At 41.9% G+C, this 21,348-nt stretch overlaps 2 non-coding genes across 2 annotated transcripts; both read right to left on the bottom strand.

Annotated features, from left to right (window-relative positions):
• Positions 1 to 1,028: 1,028 nt before the first annotated feature.
• On the bottom strand, positions 1,029 to 1,102 carry trnan-guu (transfer RNA asparagine (anticodon GUU)). Its single transcript has one exon. It is a non-coding gene; the product is annotated as a tRNA-Asn (tRNA).
• Positions 1,103 to 12,796: 11,694 nt separating this feature from the next.
• Positions 12,797 to 12,960, bottom strand: LOC147271579 (U1 spliceosomal RNA). Its single transcript, XR_015116609.1, has one exon. It is a non-coding gene; the product is annotated as a U1 spliceosomal RNA (small nuclear RNA).
• Positions 12,961 to 21,348: the final 8,388 nt, after the last annotated feature.

Here is a 21,348-nt window from a genome sequence, read left to right as displayed (position 1 = left end):
AGAGTGATCACTCAAACCCACAGGCTGAATGGGACATCTCTTAAAAACATTGAACCACTGAGTAAAACCATAGAAGCGCTCCTGTCTAGTCGGTGCTAACAAGTTAGCTGTTGAGTGAGTCCAGCTGTGCTGTCTAGGAATCCTGGTCAAAAGCCTCCACACATCAGACAGCTGGTGTGTTGGTGGATCTGTGGATCCTGCTGGAAGAAGCAGGGTGGAGCTCTGAATGGTTCCTGTCTCAAAGAGCTTCTCTGTGCAGCTCCCATCAGCTCCTAAAAACAGGAAACCAGCAGATTCACTGTTGAACGGTGGCATTAAAATGTCTCAAAAGCTGTCCTGTCCACCATTTGTTGGTGCAAAGACATTTAAAAACACCAGTTGAACATTTTCCAAAGTTGCTCTCACCTTCTTTCAAACACCTGGAATGATTTCCTCCAAATCAAAAGAAACTGGTGAAAAAACAACAACAAAAACCTCCTAGAGAATCAAACTCCACCCTCTGCTCCAACTGGACTTGGGACTTCAAATGACCCCCATTAAAAGTTTGCCTGCATCCCCATTCACTGACGGTTGTACTGTGGGTCTCCTGGACAAACATGGCAGGATCCTCTTGATCTCCAGGAGTTTAAAAGAGGGAACCCTAGAAAACAAGTCAGCGTGAAAGAGGAGCAGATTTTAAAACTCCTCAACATTTCCACCTCCAGGAGTGAAGCCTCCCGGGACCCAAGAGGCTCCAGCTGGCAGAGCTCTCACTGGTTTCTCCACCACCTCGCTAACCTGAGCTGGAGCATCTGAGAACCAAACAGTGACCCCCTTCACTCCAGAGCCGACTCCACAAACTCTGAGCCCCCACTTTACCCACAGCCAGCAGGCCTCCTCAACACTGCATGACACACGATGACTAAATTGAAGACTGAAGCGTCTCATCCAGAGATCTGTCACATGAGTCTGCTGCGGAGGGTCAGTCTGTCCGTCCACATTCAGATCATTAACGCAGCGACTCCTAAGCACCAGTAGAGCCTCTTCATCGTCCCTGGGTGGGCTCGAACCACCAGCCTCTCGATTAACAGCCGAGCGCGCTGACCGATTGCGCCACAGAGACTCTGAGTCACTGCTTTTCATGAAGAGTTTTCAGGCTAAATTCAGTGTGTGAGGTCCACACTGCACATTTGAGGGACCATGAAGGACAGAGGAGAGTCTGACTGTCATAATGAAAGCCTTCAGCACTAGAACTGAAACAGCCCCACCATCTTAACCCCCCCAGACCAAACAGGCTTCATCAGAAACAGACACACCTCCTAGAACATCCAGAGAACATCAGTCTGATTCATAGAACATGACAAACAATCAAGATCTTGTTATTGTTTGATCAGAAGCTGAAACAATGTTTCTATGTTTGTCTGTTCTGGTCTGAATGAAAGAGGAGGTTTTCTTGGTCATATGACGTGGATGAGAGTTCAACTAGAACTTCCTGATTCAACAGGATTTTAGTTTGTTGGGATTTTTTCAAAACCACCAACCAAACCTCTGAGTGGTGCAGATGTCTGCTGCCTCCTCAGAGCAGACTGGAGCTCAGAGTGGTGCAGAGGAAGCGTGCTGGGCCCAGAACCCAGAGGTCGATGGATCGAAACTATCCTCTGCTAAAAGAACAAAATAAAATGAACCTGCATCTTTAGAAATGTGTGTCTGTTAAAAAGAGGTTCACAAGGATTTTGTCTTCCTCCACAATCACCAACCATTGTGAGAGTTAACAACAGTCCACTTTCTGACTGAAGCAAAAGTAGACTTCAAAAGGTTTTTCTGACTCAACATAGCAGCTAAATTTCCATTTCCATTTCCTGAACAGGACAGGTTAAAAAAAAGGGAATGCCATGACTTCCTCTGTATGTTAGAATATGAACGACTAAAAATGTTCATGCCCAGTTTTAAGTTAGAATTAAACTGAAAACACAAAAACCTTCCCTCTTCAATCCTGTCACTCAGTGTTGTAAACTGTTTCTAACAAATTCTACTGTTGAACAGTTCAAGTGTTTCTAATGAAGCTGAATGTTCGCCTCTACTTTCCTCAATTGTGTTTCTTTCATGTCCTCCTGACATCAAAGACAGAATTCTAGGTACAAATAAAGACACCATCAAAGCCTCCTGATGACATCATCATCAATTCTGACTTTGATCTGTGTCTGTCCAGTTTGTCCTGAGTGGATCCAACAGTTTCCCATGGGTGACTCTGTCGTGGTCTCTCTCCTGCTGTCTCCAACTCTCAGAGCGCTTCTACTGGTTTCTCTCCATCGTCCCTGTTGCTAGGCAGAGCACTGGTGAGGACTGAGGCCAGTGATGTCATCACCTCCAGCTGAGACCTGCCAGGTGGTCCTGCTTCATTCGTTCTGCTGCCTCTGCCACTGCCCTGACTGGTGAGGCTGACAGCAGGTTCTCTCTCATCTAAACTCTCTGTTTACAATGGAGGCTGAAATCCTTGTGATTGGTGGTTCAATCATCAGGTCTGTTGAACTCCCAGGTGCCATCACCTGCTGTCTTCTTGGTGCCAAAGTTGTGGACATTATTGAACGTCTCCAGGACTCATCGACCTCCACCCCTCCTGCAGGTTCTCCCTGTTCCTGTGTGGGTTCTCTCTGGTACTCCAGCTTCCTCCCACGGTCCAGACATCAAGAGGGTAGTGGTTACCTGGACACTCTAAATGACTGTGAGTGTGAATGGTTGTCTGTCTGTGTGTGTGTGTTGGTCCTGGGATGGACTGGTGACCCATCAAGGGTGAACCCAGGGCTGGACTGGCCACCTGGCCGATGCACATCTTTGGGCCGGCCCATAACTGTCATAATTTTTTTTTCAAAAGTGTATAGATTTTAATCGACCGTAACGGTATCGGAGACGCGAAACGCGGCCCATTGGTTGATTTTCTTGAAGGACATTGGGCTCGTCCAATGAAATCTCTCAGCTCTCTCTCTTTCTCTTAGTCAAGCCATGCTGTTGCAATGGAAGTGGAGGAGTCAGATCAGACAGTTGGAGACTATTTTAGTCGCCCTTCTTCCACACAGAGGACTGATTTTTTAAAGTTTCATCCTCAACAAGATTCCATAAACCCTGTCGTCCAGAGGCTCTTCGTTAGAACGGACGGCACGACGTGGAAATGGCTGACTTATTGTGGTCAACGTCATGCTTTGTTTTGTTTTGTTTGCCCTGCTTTTAGCAAGCCCAGTGATCCAAGTGTCTTCATTAGAGGCCTGACAGACTGGAGGCATGTGCACCAAAGAGTAGAGGAGCATGAGAGAGGCATGGCACAGAGGCAGTGTGCTGAGGCCTATTTTTGAAACTGCTCCAGAGCAAGACTGGCCACCTCCTTGAGGGAAGACAGCTGACAGGACACCGTGAGCAGGTTAAGAAGCAGGGCTGGACTGGGACCAAAAAATGGCCCTGGCATTTTTCATCCCTGGCAGCCCTCCATGGTTATTTACACGATATGTGTAAGCACACGCCATACCAGAGGATGTATGCGCACATTTTGAAGTTTCAAAAATTAAAATAAAGTGCAGTATTCTACATGGAAGACAGTAACCATGTTAAAAGAATGATACTCTTTCACTACTCACAGAGACCTTCTTCTTCCACTACACGTTCCAACACCTGACGTCTCTTCTTCCCAGTCCAGCCCTGGAAGAACGCGTCGAGTTTTGGAAATTCGTCTGCTTTTCTTCTCGTGAGTGTCTCTTTTTCGGCTCCTCCTTTCTCCTTCCTCTTACTGGGCAACATTCTTCATGGCTTCTGACTGCAAGGCGGCCGCTGAGTGGTGGCACTACAACTGGATGGGTCTGTTTCTCATTTTAACACAAAAACACCGCTGTTTCTGCGTTTTTACCAGAAATATATATTTTGAAATGCCTGCTCACACCGGCCCATCCGGCTACATCCACCAAACTTTACACACATAATATAATATAATAATATAATATAATAACCCTAAACACAAGCCCCAAAGCAGTAGTTGTTTTGTTTTTCTTCATAAAGGAGGTGCACTGTCATGACTACGATATCTCTGGCAACAAACATGGAAGGGGCTTTGGGGTCTTGTGTTTCAGCTCTGTAACTTCTGGATGGCTGAAAATGTCAGAATCAGTCCTCTCACTGACATCAACCATTGGTGTGACTTTTGGTGGCTTCAGCTCAAATGAAACCAGGGAAGAGGGGCCAGACTTTGAGCAGCCCGTTAGGGTTAGTGGATGCCCCGGGACTGTGCTTGGGCCCCTTAGCACCTAGATGGCTGAAATTCCCAGCACATGCTACTCTGGGGCATCACACTATGTGTGTAAAGTTTGGTGGATGTAGCCCAAGTAGAAACACCAGAACCCAGATTTGATCCTCAATTCTGCTCCAAAAGGCTCTCGGAGTGCAGAAGTCCCAGACCCTGATTTTGCCCAGTTTCACAAGGGGATAGTTTTTTCTCTTTGAACCGAGGAAGTTGAAATTTGAGTGTGTTGTTCTGTTCTCGAAGGATCGCATCTGTGCTGGTTTGACCCCCCTAAGTCCTTTCTGCTGTCCATAAAGGGTGTGGCAAAGTCCAGTAAAGTCTTTAACTTAAGCATCATAACTGGTCAAAGTTGCTCCAAATGAGATGAGCTTTCTGGGAGGAGTTCACACCTCTGCCAGAAACCAATATTTAAAACTTTGAAGCCCCACCTCCTTCCTGAAGCTACTTCCTGTTTGGGAGGGGGTTCTAGAATTATTCCACCAGATTAGGATTTCATAAAGTTTCAGGTCTGTATCCACTGGAGAGGCCAATGAGAGCAAAAGAGCAACAGGGTCAAAGGTCAACAGGCCTCGTGTCTCAGCCAGGCCTCAAAGGGTTAAGTGAGCCTTTTGGAGCTCCTTTGAAAAAAGGCCTGACACCAATCTTGTTCAGGACCAACATGAAGAAGGATCTTTGGAACATTTTCACATCTTTAAGACCGCCTTGACTCCTTTTTATAGCAGGAGTCACTGAACAGCACAAAGCTGCTATTGCAGCCATCAGGCCTCATTTCTGATCAATTATTATTGTTGAAACAAAGCTGAATATCAATTATTGATTTTTATTGTCATCATTTTGAACACCTGATGAGAGAAACACAATAAAAACATTTGAAAAGGAAGGATCAGAGTGTTGTTGTACTGCAATACTACAGTACAGCATCAGAGACACTCAGTTATTGATTGCCTGAATGATTGATTTCCCCAGAAGAGGAACAGCTTTGTTGGAGCAGTAAAAATACACACATCAGAACGACAAAGTTACATTGGAAAAGAAACTACATGACATTACCAGCACAACATCTGAAGAACAGTTAGGATCAATTTAACTGGTCAGATAGTTAGGATTTCTTTAATGATATCCTTGATGAACCCAGACATCAGAGTGGTTTGTTCCCCTCAATCATAAATCTGTAAATACAGCGTGAAGTGATGGAACTAAAAGGCCACCTCTGAGTGCAGGAGTGAGCCTCTGTGACGGATGTGACGTCAGCAGACCGCCATTAGTTTGAGTCATTGTTTATATTCTTAATGCTGATTGGTTGATCTATAATGGTGACAAATGGACTTCGTAGGTAGAATAAACATCCAGAAATTAAATGAATTTGTAGATTGTCTTATTAATCAAAAGATGAAGTATTAAAAATATTTGTTTTTTTTCCTCGGAGTGAGCGACAACTACCGGATTTTCTCACAGAAGAACGGGGGGCGACTTCCACGGAAGCAGATGTTTGTAATTCCTGGGGCACTAAAATCCATTTCATATTATTCTTTCTTGAACAGCGAATATTATGGAAATAAAATTTATATTTCTCGCCAGAAATGTCCTTAAAATGCTTTTTAAAAATCAAACCTATCTTGAAATGACACTCGTCCGTAATGGCTTCCTTAGCAACCAACATAGCAACAGTAGAAATGTGACACTGTAACGACTCTCTTCCGAGAGGTGAAAGATTCACCGTAATAACGAACAAACCAAAGATTAAACACAAGAACTGAGCAAAGATTATGAAAACAAAATGCATATTTCTCTCTAGAAATGTCATCAGAATGCTTTATTAAATCAAAACTATCTTGGAAGAAGGCACTTTCCTCCGAAAATGACAGGAGCGGCGGCCATGTTTTTGTTTTGAGAGGCCCGCATGAAAGAGTCACATGAGGGAAGGGGGTATGGGGTCATGGGGGGGGGGGGGGGCGATCCCAGGTGACATTGTTCAAGAGGCAGGGTTCACCCTGGACAGGTCACCAGTCCATCAGGAGAAATGAGGTGGTCGGTATCATGCAACCTAAACTAAAACATTAGTCAGGTCAAATTCAGATTAAAGCAAGAGTCTCCAGATCAAAGTCAGAATTCCTGATGATGTCATCAGGGCTTTGACAATAGCTAGAATTCTGTCTTTGATCTCAGGAGGACATGAAAGAAACACAATTGAGGAAAGTAGAAGAGAGCATGGCAGCATGATGGTGCAGTGGTGAGCACTGTGGCCTCACAGCAAGAAGGTTCTGGTTTGAGTCCAGGCTCGGGTGGGGAATCTTTCTGTGTAGAGCCTGTATGTTCTCCCCATGAATGCGTGGGTTCTCTCTGGTACTCCAGCTCCTTCCCACTGTCCAAAGACATGTAATTGGGGACGAGGCTGATTGGACACTCTAAATTGACCGTAGGTATGAATGTGAGTGTGAATGGTTGTTCGTCTCTGTATGCTGACCCTGTGATGGACTGGTGACCTGTCCAGGGTGAACCCCGCCTCTGGCCTGTAGATGCTGGGATAGGCTCCAGCCCCCCCCTCGACCATCAGTGTAGGTCTTTTGTTAATTGCATGCCACATGAAATTATTGTTGGTCAGTTTTCTAGCGACTGTCTCACAGTGGCAAGACAAGAACACTTCTACTTTTAATGTTGACAGTTTGTTCAACACTGAACTTCATCCAGTACCATGTTGTCAAACACTGGAACCTCCACAGCACCCGAACAGGGACTTGAACCCTGGACCCTCAGATTAAAAGTCTGATGCTCTACCGTCTGAGCTCCTCAGGCTCTTTCTACAGCATTGAGACAGGAACAGAAACACCTGTGAAGGTCAAACTGATGCTTTCTTGACTTGTTCAGTCCTCCATGTTGAAGTCCACCATGCTTTTGATTGGCTCTGATTCTCTGTGGCAAAATCCAACAAAAGGCTCCAAAAATGTCCTGAATGTCACAAGAATGCACAGGACAAGATGTTAGTTTCCTTCATGTCTGCAGTTCCTCCACTGGAAAGTAAAGTCAATGCTGCTCCTCTGCTGAAACCTGGGATCGGACCAGGGACCTTTAGATTTTCAGTCTAAGGCTCTCCCAACTGAGCTGGTTCAGTTCTGAGTGAGGGCCCTGCTTCTCTCATTTATAATCTCTTCCACTCTCACTGGACCTTAGAGAGGATTGGAGCTTCTGAAGTCCTGACACATTGAACAGTTCTCCAGGACCATTTTTGATGGATGTCTGAATCACACCAGCCTTTTTTGTTTGTCTTCTTGCACCACCGTGCCGCCCCTACTAGTCGTCTACATATCAGTGTTCTCAGTATTGCACGAACATTCACATCAGTATTGTGCTAATATTTTATTTCCTGGCTCTTCAATCCTCCTATTATGAAGTTGATTGCTTCAGCGACCAGGAGATGTTATCATTGGCAGCTAGTTTACTATTATTGCTGCTGCTGTTGTTGGTTGTGTGTCTGTCTTCCATCCCCCTGTCCCTCTGTCTTTCTCTCTGCTTGTCTTTCACCCTCATCTTGTTCCCATCTTTTTGTCATTCTCTCCCTCCTTTCTCTCTGTCTTTTGTCTTTCCTTCTCTATATTTGTCTTCTGCTGTCTGTCCTGTCCTGCTCTCTTTCAACAACCAACCAGTCAAAGCAGACGTCCGGTTAAAAAAATATGATAAAAGAACTCTTGGTTTGATTTGGCTTGAGGCATGAAGAAGATAGGATTGTTTTCCTTTCGTTTTAGAAGCTTTTCCAGATTCATGAAAAGATCATCAATCAGTGCAGTATTTCAGACAGACTTCTGGTCCGTGAGGATGAGGAATCCAGCACAGATCCACAGAACTCCAACTGCCATCTTTGATGGTTCCTTTACAGTCTGTAGGGTGGAGAGATCCTCCTGAGTCTGGCTTGGAATGTTTGTCTGTGGATGTGTTGGCCCTGTGATGGACTGGTGACCTGTCCAGGGTGAACACGGCCTGTCGCCCAAAAGCTGCTGGGATAGGCTCCACCCCCTCATGACCCTGAACAGGATAAGCAGAAGACAATGGACAGAAGTCCTGACACATTGAACAGTTCTCCAGGACCATCTTTGATGAAGGTCTGGATCACACCAGCCTTTTTTGTTTGTCTTCTTCCAGTTGCCTCAACATTGTGTGAGCCAATAATTCCACATCTGTACCAGACACACCTCTGGTTGGTGGGTTGATGGATCTCTCTGTTCTAACAGTGTCTTTTATCTTGCTTTTATCTTTTCTATCTTTTCTTTGTATCTGCATTCTGTGGTGCACGGTGGCTCTGGAAGAGCGCTCTAACTATTGTCACTGTACCCCCCCCCCCCTACAACGAAAATAAAAGATTCTGATTCCGATTCTGACACACACACACACACACACACACACGTGTATCAACATGATGTTCCGAATGTTTCACTGTCTGTGGTTGTCCAGCTCTCCTTGCCTCTTCACTGTCATTGTCAGAACTCGGAGCAGTCTTCCTCTCCAGGTGATGTCTCTGAGTGATGATGATTGCTGTCTGTTCAACCAGCTTCATTTGTTGATATCTGAGAAGGACTGAAGACAGCAAAGTGTGCTGATTGGCCAACAACCCCTCACAGGTCAAAGGTCACTGCTCTGAGGCGGACCAGTTTACTGTAACAGTGGTGGCACCATCCACTGCTGGCGCTCTCTTCAGTGCTTCTTGTTTCTGCCCTTTGTGTGTGAGCTCCTAGAGCAGCTGGTCCGCCCCCCCCCTTTTCTTTTCTATTCCTCTAATTTATTTTTTGATTTTCTATTTTTGTAATTCATCATCGATCTCGGCTCACGGTCGCTACACTCTTGACCTCCTGTGAGCCTTGAAGAGAGAGAAGCCACCTTTGTGTCGGAGAAGAGCAGCTTAGTCCAGGCAGCCAGCAGCCTGAGACCAGAGGGTAGCCAATCAACGCGCTTCCCTTCTTCATCGAGCGAATCTCAGCGGGAGCCACGGTCGACGAGGTGGAGGCTTTGGAGGCCGTCCTCCCACCAGTTCGTTGGAGAGGCGTCGTACATCGATGGGAGAATCCAGCTGAGAACGTAAGCCGGTTACGTTGGTTTTCACCGATTCAGGCCTGGACTCCTGTCTCGCTGCCAAACTCCGCCTGACTCCGTAGAGCTGGTCAGCCTCCACTCAGTCCTCTTCATTTGGTTGGAGGTCACCATCGTTCATCCTACACACCTTTCCACCTGCCTCTTAGCCGTCTACTTGAAGCTCAGATAAATCCAGGCTAATTCATACCTGCTACTCAATATGGGCCTTAATTACTCTGCTGGAATTGTCACTCTGTCTTAAGTGTTTTCTTAATTGTATTAAATCCTCTTTAATTTCCAAGAAGTCTCCCAACTCATTCATTCATGCAAGCCACTGATCCACAAGACCTCATTGATGAGCTTCAACCTGAGACTGATTGTTTCTCATTGGACGAGACACCCATTCAATGAGACTCATTGTCAGTCCATTGAAATCTACTGGTGTTCCTGGTGAGTTGATTTAACAACATGAGCTGACAGAATCTACGTTCAGGTAGGAACCACCACATCCAGGGGTCTGGACCTTTGAGCAGGCAGAGCCATCAAAGTAGCAGACTAAGCTAGCAGACATTAGCATTGAGAAGAAACTGATACCTGAGCCTACTTTTGGGTCTGGTCAAGTGATGACACAATAATATGACATCATTGTCAGACTGACGCCTGCTCAACACTGACCAAACGCCGCCCTATTTCATTGTGGGAAATTTCTGCTTGGCTCGCGTCCATCAAAACACACAAAGAAATTTCTCCAGAATCAGGATTGACAGTGGATACAATTGATTCCACACTGGTTTCAAGTGCAGGTGTGGAATTTCAGACACAGTCTGTGTTTGTGTTGTTCATTCAGTGATTTTTCTTACAATTCCCAATCAAAGCCCCACATTGCTAATGAACTCAAATTGATGCTAACAGTAATGTAGTGATAGTTGCTAATAAACTAAGTGATGCTGACAGACATGTGGTTAGAGTTTCGATTAACCTCAAAGTGATGCTGACAGTAATGTAGTAAGAGTTGCTTCGAACCTCAAAGTAATGGGACAGTGATTTCAGAAGAATTGCTAATGATCTCAAAATGATGCGACAGTGATGTCGTAAGAATTGCTAATAAACTCAAAACGATGCAAACAGTAATGTAGTGATAGTTGCTCATAAACTCAGTGATGCTTACAGTCATGTAGTAAGAGTTGCTAAAAACCACAAAATAATGCGACTGTCATGTCGGAAGAATTGCTCATGATCTCAAAATGATGCGACGGTAATCTAGTAAGAGCTGCTAATAAATTCAAAATGATGCTAACAGTAATGTAGTGAAAGTTTCGAATAACCTCAAAGTAATGCTGACAGTCATGTGGTAAGAGTTTCGAGTAACCTAAAAATGATGCGGACAGTAATGTATTAAGAGTTGCTAATAACCTCAAAATAATGCGACAGTGATTTCAGAAGAATTTCTAATGAACTCAAAATGATGCTAACAGTAACGTAGTGATAGTTGCTAATGAACTCAGTGATACTTACAATAATGTAGGAAGAGTTTCAAACTCCCTCAAAATGATGCTGACAGTCATGTAGTAAGAGTTGCTACTAAACTCAAAATAATGCGACATTGATGTCGGAAGAGTTGCTAATGAACTCAAAATGATGCTACAGTGATGAAGTAAGAGATGCTAAAAAACTAAAAATGATGCTGACGGTAATGTAGGAAGAGTTGAAACTAACGTTAAAATGATGCTACACTGTTGTCATAAGAATTGCTAATAAACTCAAAATGATGCTAACAGTAATGTAGTAAGTGTTTCGAACTACCTCAAAGTGATGCTGACAATAATGTAGCAAGAGTTGCTACGAACCTCAAAATAATGCGACAGTGATGTTGGAAGAATTGCTAATGGTCTCAAAATGATGCGACAGTGATGTAGCAAGAATTGCTAATGAACTCAAAATGATGCTAACTGTAATGGAATGAAAGTTTCGAATGGCCTCAAAGTGATGCTGACAGTCATATAGTAAGAGTTGCTACAAAACTCAAAATAATGCGACAGCGATGTCGGAAGAATTGCTAATAAACTCAAAATGATGCTGACGGAAATCTAGTAAGAGCTGCTAATGATCTCAAAATGATGCTACAGTGATGTTGTAAGAATTGCTAATGATATCAAAATGATGTGACGGTCATGTAGTGAGAATTGCTAATGAACTCAAAATAATGCCAACAGTAATGTAGCGATAGTTGCTAATAAACTCAGTGATGCTTACAGTAATGTCGTAAGTGTTTCGAACTACCTCAAAGTGATGCTGACAGTCATGTAGTAAGAGTTGCTACGAACCTCAAAATAATGCGACAGTGATGTCGGAAGAACTGCTAAGGAACTCAAAATGATGCTAACTGTATTGTAGTGAAAGTTTCGAATAACCTCAAAGTGATGCTGACAGTCATGCAGTAAGAGTTGCTACGAACCTCAAAATAATGCGACAGTGATGTCAGAAGAATTGCTAATGATCTCAAAATGATGCGACAGTGATGTAGTGAAAGTTTCGAATAACCTCAAAGTGATGCTGACAGTCACCTGGTTAGAGTTGCGAGTAACCTAAAAATGATGCTGAGAGTAATGTAGTAAGAGTTGCTAATAACCTCAAAATAATGCTACAGTGATGTCGGAAGAATTGTTAATGAACTCAAAGTGATGCTGACAGTCATGTAGTGATAGTTGCTAATAAACTCAGTTATGCTTACAGTAACGTAGTAAGTGTTTTGAACAACCTCAAAGTGAAGCTGACAGTCATGTAGTAAGAGTTGCTACTAACCTCAAAATAATACTACGGTGATGTCGTAAGAATTGCTAATGATATCAACATGATGTGACAGTGATGTAGTAAGAATTGCTAATGATCTCAAAAAGATGCTACAGTGATGCCGGAAGAATTGCTAATGAATTCAAGAATGATGCTGATAGTAATGTAGTGATAGTTGCTAATAAACTCAAAGTGATGCTGACAGTAATTTATGAAGAGTTGCTAAAAAACTTAAAATAATGACACAGTAATGTAGTAAGAGTTGCTATGAAACTAAAAATAATGCGACAGTGATGTAACAAGAATTGCTAATGATCTCAAAATGATGCGACAGTGATGTCGTCAGAATTGAGAGTCGGGGTTTTCCAAGTTGATCTCCTCCCACGCATGAATTCTCTGGTATCATTCCACTTACTGCGAAGACGAGCCGTGGATGTATTGTCCTGAGCCCAGGGCTTGTCAGATACCATGACCCTCAACTAAATGTGGCAGAAACCCTGCCCTCTTCATTTAGGGCTGGAAGGTGTGAGAGATACTGGGAGCTCATCGAGGCTACGTCCTCCGCGGTCTCCTCAGGCTGGCCAGCACAAGAGGAGACCGCCAACTGGCCGGGACAGGCGGTCACCGTTGTTGTTGTTGCCGCCGTGGTCGGCCTTTCTTTCTTTCTTTCCTTTTTTCACACGATCACAGGGGAGAGCGCGGACGCAGTCCCCCACTGTCAGAAATTATGCAGTTGAGATTCCCACATTTGGGGAATTCACCAGGGTCAGCACAGCCCCAGTGCAATGGCTGAGCCTCACCCGGGGAGAACCACCTTGCTGATCATGGTATCTCCCCTGCCAGGTAAGTATGACTCGCTGAGCTTAGGAACAGACATGAGCTCCAGGGACACAGCCTTCTGACTGACAGGCAGGGAGGCCGACACAGCGCCTGATCTTTCCTACCTTGTGCCAATCTGCCGCGTGCGCAGCCCCCTTTGTTTCTCACAACGATGCCGGATGTCGGATATCCCAAGCCCGGGAAGCTCGACCGATGCCGTTTTCAAGGCTCACCTTGTCGCTCGGTGAACCAGCGTGGCCTCGAGCCGCATTAGAATTGCTAATGAACTCAAAATGATGCTAAAAGTAATGTTGTGAAAGTTTCGAATAACCTCAAAGTAATGCTGACAGTCATGTAGTAAGAGTTTCTATGAACTTCAAAATAATGCGACAATGATGTCGGAAGAATTGCTAATAATCTCAAAATAATGCGACAGTGATGTCGGAAGAAATGCTAATGATTTCAAAATGATGCTGACGGTAATTTTGGAAAAGTTGAAACTAACCTCAAATTGATAATACAGTGATGTCGTAAGAATTGCTAATAAACTCAAAATGATGCTAACAGTAATGTAGTGATAGTTGCTAATAAACTCAGTGATGCTTACAGTAATGTAGTAAGTGTTTCAAACAACCTCAAAGTGATGCTGACAGTCATGTAGTAAGAGTTGCTACTAACCTCAAAATAATGCAACAGTAATGTAGTAAGAATTGCTAATAACCTCAAAATGATTCTGACAGTAATGTAGTGAGAGCTGCTAATAACGTCAAAATAATGCAACAGTAAAGTAGAAAGAGTTGCTACGAACCTCAAAATAATGCGATAGTGATGTCGGAAGAATTGCTAATGATCTCAAAATGATGCGACAGTGATGTAGTAAGAATTGCTAATGAACTCAAAATGATGCTAACAGTAATGGAGTGAAAGTTTTGAATAACCTAAAAGTGATGCTGACAGTAATGTAGTAAAAGTTGCTACGAACCTCAAAATATTGCGACAGTGATGTCGGAAGAATTGCTAATGAACTCAAAATGATGTTAACAGTAATGTAGTGATAGTTGCTAATTAACTCAGTGATGCTTAAAGTAATTAGTCAGTGTTTTGAACAACCTCAAAGTGATGCTGAAAGTCAGTTAGAAAGAGTTGCTTAAAATAATGCAACAGTAATGTAGTAAGAGTTGCTAACAACCTCAAAATAATGCGACAGTGATGTCAGAAGAATTGGTAATAACCTCAAAATGATGCTGAAAGTGATGTCGGAAGAATTGCTAATGAACTTAAAATGATGCTAACTGTAATGTAGTGATAGTTGCTAATCAACTCAGTGATGCTTCCAGCAATGTAGTAAGTGTTTCGAATAACCTCAAAGTGATGCTGACAGTCATGTAGTAAGAGTTGCTACGAAACTCAAAATAATGCTACTGTGATGTCGTAAGAATTGCTAATAAACTCAAAATGATACTAACAGTAATGTAGTGAAAGTTTCGAATAACCTCAAAGTGATGCTGACAGTCATGTGGTTAGAGCTGCGAGTAACCTAAAAATGATGATGACAGTGATGTCGTAAGAATTGCTATTGAACTCAAAACGATGCTAACAGTCACGTGGTGATGGATGCTAATAAACTCAGTGATGCTGACAGTAATGTAGTAATAGTTGCTAATAACCTCAAAATGATGCGACAGTGATGTCGTAAGAATTGCTAATGAACTCAAAATGATGCGACAGTGATGTTGTAAGAATTGCTAATGAACTCAAAATGATGCTGACGGTAATCTAGTAAGAGTTGCTAAAAAACTCAAAATAATGCGAAAGTGATGTCGTAAGAATTGCTAATAAACTCAAAATAATACTGACATTACTGTAGTAATAGTTGCTACGAACCTCAAAATGATGCTACCGTGATGTTCTAAGGATTGCTAACAAACTGAAAGTGATGCTGACAGTAATGTAGTGAAAGTTTCGAATAACCTCAAAGTGATGCTGACAGTCTTGTAGTAATATTTGCTACGAACCTCAAAACGATGCTACAGTGATGTAATTAAAGTTACTAATGATCTCAAAATGATGCTGAGAGTGATGTCGTAAGATTTGCGAATAACCTCAAAAAATGCTACAGTGATGTAGGAAGAGTTGCTAACGACCTCAAAAACAATGCTACAGGGATGTAGGAAGAGTTGCTAATAACCTCAAAATAATGCGACAGAGATGTCGTAAGAATTGCTAATGAAATCAAAATAATGCTAACAGTAATGCAGTGAAAGATTCGAATAACCTCAATGATAATAATGAACTCAAAATGATGCTGACAGTGATGTAATGAGGGTATCTACTAATTTCAAAAAGATGCGAAAGTGATGTCATGAGAGTTGCTTCTAACCTAATAAATGATGCGAAAGTGATGTGGTGAGAGTTGCTACTATCCTCAAAATGATGCTCCAGTGATGTACTGAGAGTTGCTGAAAACCTTAAAATGATGCTGACAGTCATGTAGTGAGAGTTGCTACTATCCTCCAAATGATGCTACAGTGATGTAGTGAGAGTTTCGATGAACCTCAAAATGATGCTCCAGTGATGTACTGAGAGTTGCTTAAAATCTCAAAATAATGCGACAGTGATGTGGTGAGAGTTGCTTCTGTCACGACCCGGCTCAGAAATCGTGACATCGAAGGAGGGAGACGCAGACTAAACGTGAAACACAACTAATAATTTATTATTAGTAACGCAAAATCAACACAAGGCAAACCATAACGTACAGTGGCGTGTGGTTATCAGTAGTGTCAGTGGTGAGTGCGAGTGTGTGCATGAGTGTACAGGGGGTGTATGTGTGCGGTGTGATGGATGCAGAGAACTAAACAAGACATAACTCAAGAAACACAACCATCGCTCCGACGTGGGCCAGGAGGAGTGAGCGAGAGACAACCGGCCAGGTTGATCGCCTGCTTTATAGCTGGGAGATGCCGGGCCCAGGTGCTCCCAATTAGTCAGCAGCTCCGCCCCATGAAGCTCGAACCTGAGAAGGGAAGGAAGTCAAAAATAATGCAACGCCCCCATGCCCGTGACCATGGGGACGTGACACTACGAACCTCAATATGATGCTCCAGTAATGTAGTGAGAGTTGCTACTAATCTAAGAAATGATGCTCCAGTGATGTAAAAAGAATTGCTACAAACCTAAGAAATGATGCAACAGTGATTTAGTGAGAGTTGCTTAAAACCTCAAAATGATGCTACAGTGATGTAGTGAGAGTTGCTACGAAGCTCAAAATGATGCTACAGTGATGTCGTAAGAGTTGCTAAAAATCTCAAAATGATGCTTCAGTGATGTTGTGAGAGTTGCTAAAAACCTCAAAATGATGCTCCAGTGATGTAGTGAGAGTTGCTTCAAACCTTAAAATGATGCTGACAGTCATGAAGTGAGAGTTGCTACTTTCCTCAAAATGATGCTACAGTGATGTAGTAAGAGTTGCTAAAAATCTCAAAATGATTCTTCAGTGATGTGGTGAGAGTTGCGAAAAACCTCAAAATGATGCTACAGTAATGTAGTGAGAGTTGCTTAAAACCTCAAAATGATGCTGTCAGTAATGTAGTGAGAGTTGCAACGAACCTCAAAATGATGCTACAGTGATGTGGTGAGAGTTGCGAAAAACCTCAAAATGATGCTACAGTAATGTAGTGAGAGTTGCTACGAACCTCAAAATGATGCTAACAGTAATGTAGTGAGAGTTGCTACGAACCTCAAAATGATGCTACAGTGATGTGGTGAGAGTTGCGAAAAACCTCAAAATGATGCTACAGTGATGTAGTGAGAGTTGCTACTAACCTCAAAATGATGCTACAGTTATGTAGTGAGAGTTGCTTAAAATCTATGAATGATGCTACAGTGATGTGGTGAGAGTTGCTTGAAACCTTAAAATGATGCTGACAGTCATTTAGTGAGAGTTGCTACTATCCTCCAAATGATGCTACAGTGATGTAGTGAGAGTTGCTACTATCCTCAAAATGATGCTACAGTTATGTAGTGAGAGTTGCTAAAAATCTCAAAATGATGCTTCAGTGATGTAGTGAGAGTTGCTACTTATCTCAAAATAATGCTACAGTGATGTAGTGAGAGTTGCTAAAACCCTAAAAATGATACTGACAGTAGTGTAGTGACAGTTTCTGCTTAACTCAAAATAAAGCTACAGTAATGTAGTGAGAGTTGCTACAAACCTCAAAATGATGCCAAAGTGATGTCATGAGAGCTGCTACGAACCTCAAAATGATGCTAAAGTCATTTAGTGAGAGTTGCTAAAAACCTAAAAATGATACTGACAGTAATGTAGTGTGAGTTTCTGTTAACTCAAAATAATGCTACAGTGATGTAGTGAGAGTTGCTACCAACCTCAAAATGATGCTGATAGTGATGTAGTGAGAGTTGCTAAAAATCTCAAAATGATGCTATCAGTAATGTTGTGACAGTTGCTAAAAACCTCAAACTGATGCTACAGTGATGTAGTGAGAGTTGCTACTAATCTCAAAATGATGCTGACACTCATGAAGTGGGAGTTTCAAAAATCCTCAAAATGATGCTACAGTGATGTAGTGAGAGTTGCTACGATGCTCAAATGATGCTACAGTGATGTAATAAGAATTGCCACTAACCAAACAAATGATGCTACAGTGATGTAGTGAGAGTTGCGAAAAACCTCAAAATGATGCCACAATAATGTAGTGAGAGTTGCGACTAACCTCAAAATGATGCTGATAGTGATGTCATGAGAGTTGCTACGAACCTCAAAATGATGCTGAAGTGATGTAATGAGACTTGCTACTAACCTAAGAAAGGATGCTACAGTGATGTGGTGAGAGTTCTACGAACCTCAAAATGATGCTGACAGTAATGTAGTGAGAATTGCTACGAACCTTTAAATGATTCGACAGTGGTGTAGTAAGAGTTACTACTATCCTCAAAATGATGCTTCAGTGATGTAGTAAGAGTTGCTACTACCCTAAGAAATGATGCTCCAGTGATGTGGTGAGAGTTGCTAAAAACCTCAAAATGATGCTGACAGTAATGTAGTGAGAGTTTCTGCTAAACTCAAAATAAGGCTACAGTGATGTAGTGAGAGTTTCAATTATTCTCAAAATGATTCTTCAGTGATGTAGTGAGAGTTGCTACTAACCTCAAAATGATGTTACACTGATGTGGTGAGAGTTCTACGAACCTCAAAATGATGCTCAAGTGATGTAATGACAGTTGCTACTAATTTAAAAATGATGCTAAAGTGATGTCATGAGAGTTGCTACGAACCTCAAAATGATGCTGAAGTGATGTAATGAGACTTGCTACTAACCTAAGAAAGGATGCTACAGTGATGTGGTGAGAGTTCTACGAACCTCAAAATGATGCTGACAGTAATGTAGTGAGAATTGCTACGAACCTTTAAATGATTCGACAGTGGTGTAGTAAGAGTTACTACTATCCTCAAAATGATGCTTCAGTGATGTAGTAAGAGTTGCTACTACCCTAAGAAATGATGCTCCAGTGATGTGGTGAGAGTTGCTAAAAACCTCAAAATGATGCTGACAGTAATGTAGTGAGAGTTTCTGCTAAACTCAAAATAAGGCTACAGTGATGTAGTGAGAGTTTCAACTATTCTCAAAATGATTCTTCAGTGATGTAGTGAGAGTTGCTACTAACCTCAAAATGATGTTACACTGATGTGGTGAGAGTTCTACGAACCTCAAAATGATGCTCAAGTGATGTAATGACAGTTGCTACTAATTTAAAAATGATGCTAAAGTGATGTAATGAGAGTTGCTCCGAACCTAAGAAATGATGCGACAGTGATGTAGTGAGAGTTACTAGGAAGCTCAAATTGATGCTGACAGTAATGTAGTGAGAGTTGATTAAAACCTAAAAATTGATGCTAAAGTCATGGAGTGAGAGTTGCTACGAACCTCAAAATGATGCAGTGATGAAGTAAGAGTTGACACTATCCTCAAATTGATGCTTACAGTAATGTAGTGAGAGTTTCTTCTTAACTGAAAATAAAGCTACAGTAATGTAGTGAGAGTTTCTTCTTAACTGAAAATAAAGCTACAGTGATGTAGTGAGAGTTTCTTCTTAACTGAAAATAAAGCTACAGTGATGTAGTGAGAGTTTCTTCTCACATAAGAAATGATAATCAAGTGATGTAATGAGAGATGCTACGAACCTAAGAAATGATGCTACAGTGTTGTAGTGAGAGTTGCAACTAATGTCAAAATGATGCTAAAGTGATGTAATGAGAGTTGCTAATAACCTCAAAATGATGCTACAGTGATGTAGTAAGAGTTGCTCATGACATCAAAATGATGCTACAGTGATGTGGTGAGAGTTGATAGTAATTTCAAAATCATGCCAAAGTGATGTAATGAGAGTGGCTACTTACTAAAGAAATGATGAGACAGTGATGTGGTGAGAGTTGATAGTAATTTCAAAATCATGCCAAAGTGATGTAATGAGAGTGGCTACTTACTAAAGAAATGATGCTACAGTGATGTGGTGAGAGTTGCTACGAACCTAAAAAATGATGCTACAGTCATGTAGTGAGAGTTGCTAAAAACCTCAAAATGATGCTGACAGTGATGTAATGAGAGTTGCTACTAACCTAAGAAATGATGCCACAGTGATGGGGTGAGAGTTGCGACTAATCTCAAAATGATGCTAAAGTGATGCAGTAAGAGTTGCTTAAAACCTTAAAATGATGCTGACAGTCATGTGGTGAGAGTTGCTACGAACCTCAAAATGATTCTACAGTGATGTGGTGAGAGTTGCTACTATCCTTCAAATGATGCTACAATGATGTAGTTAGAGTTGCTTAAAATCTCAAAATGATGTGACAGTGATGTGGTAATAGTTTCAAAAAACTCAAAATGATGCTCCAGTGATGTAGTCAGAGTTGCTACGAACCTCAAAATGATGCTGACAGTCATGAAGTGAGATTTTCTACTATCCTCAAAATGATGCTACAGTGATGTGGTGAGAATTGCTAAAAATCTCATAATGATGCGAAAGTGATGTGATGAGAGTTGCTCAAAACCTCAAATGATGCTGTCAGTAATGTAGTGAGAGTTGCTACGAACCTCAAAATGATGCTCCAGTGATGTAGTGAGAGTTGCTACGAACCTCAAAATGATGCTACAGTAATGTAGTAGGAGTTACAAAAAATCTAAAGATGATGCTGAAGTGATGGGGGGAGAGTTGCTAAAATCCTCAAAATGATGCTACAGGATGTAGTGAGAGTTGCTACGAAGCTCAAAATGATGCAACAGTAATGTGGTGAGAGTTGCTTAAAACCTCAAAATGATGCTACAGTAATGTGGTGAGAGTTGCTTAAAACCTCAAAATGATGCTACAGTGATGTAGTGAGAGTTGCTACGGACCTGAAAATGATGCTCCAGTGATGCAGTAAGAGTTGCTTAAAACCTCAAAATGATTCTACAGTGATGTGGTGAGAGTTTCTTAAAATCTCAAAATGATGCGACAGTGATGTGGTAAGAGTTGCGAAAGACCTCAAAATGATGCTGACAGTAATGTGGTGAGAGTTGCTAAAAATCTCAAAATGATGCTAAAGTGATATAGTGAGAGTTGCTACGAACCTCAAAATGATGCTCCAGTGATGTGGTGAGAGTTGCTACTATCCTCCAAATGATGCTACAGTGATGTAGTGAGAGTTGCTTAAAATCTCAAATGATGCAACAGTGATGTAGAGAGAGTTGCTACGATCCTCAAAATGATGCTACAGTAATGTATTAGGTTGCTAAAACCTCAAAATGATGCTACAGTGATGTAGTGAGAGTTGCTACGAACGTCAAAATGATGCTCCAGTGATGTGGTAAGAGTTGCTAAAAATCTCAAAATGATGCTACAGTGATGTAGTGAGAGTTGCCACGAACCTCAAAATGATGCACCAGTAATGTAGTGAGAGTTGCTCCGAACCTAAAAATGATGCGACAGTGATGTGGTAAGAGTTGCTAAAAATCTCAAAATGAAGCTAAAGTGATGTGGCGAGAGTTGAAAAAAAAAATCAAAATGATGCTGTCAGTAATGTAGTGAGAGTTGCTACGACCCTCAAAATGATGCTACAGTGATGTAGTGAGAGTTGCTTCAAATCTCAAAATGATGCTACAGTGATGTGGTGAGAGTTTCTTAAAATCTTAAAATGATGCGACAGTGATATGGTGAGAGTTGCTACTATCCTCCAAATGATGCTACAGTGATGTTGTGAGAGTTGCTTAAAATCTCAAAATGATGCGACAGTGATGTGGTGAGAGTTGCTACTATCCTTCAAATGATGCTACAATGATGTAGTGAGAGTTGCTTAAAATCTCAAAATGATGTGACAGTGATGTGGTAATAGTTTCAAAAAACTCAAAATGATGCTCCAGTGATGT

Source organism: Aulostomus chinensis, chromosome 1 (genome assembly GCF_037954235.1).
Source record: "Aulostomus chinensis isolate RoL2024-O1b breed Wild chromosome 1, RoL_Achi_v1.0, whole genome shotgun sequence".
NCBI classification, from domain to species: Eukaryota; Metazoa; Chordata; class Actinopteri; order Syngnathiformes; family Aulostomidae; genus Aulostomus; species Aulostomus chinensis.
The sequence above is the reverse complement of the archived record's forward strand: the minus strand, read 5'-3'. Positions and strand labels throughout refer to the sequence as shown.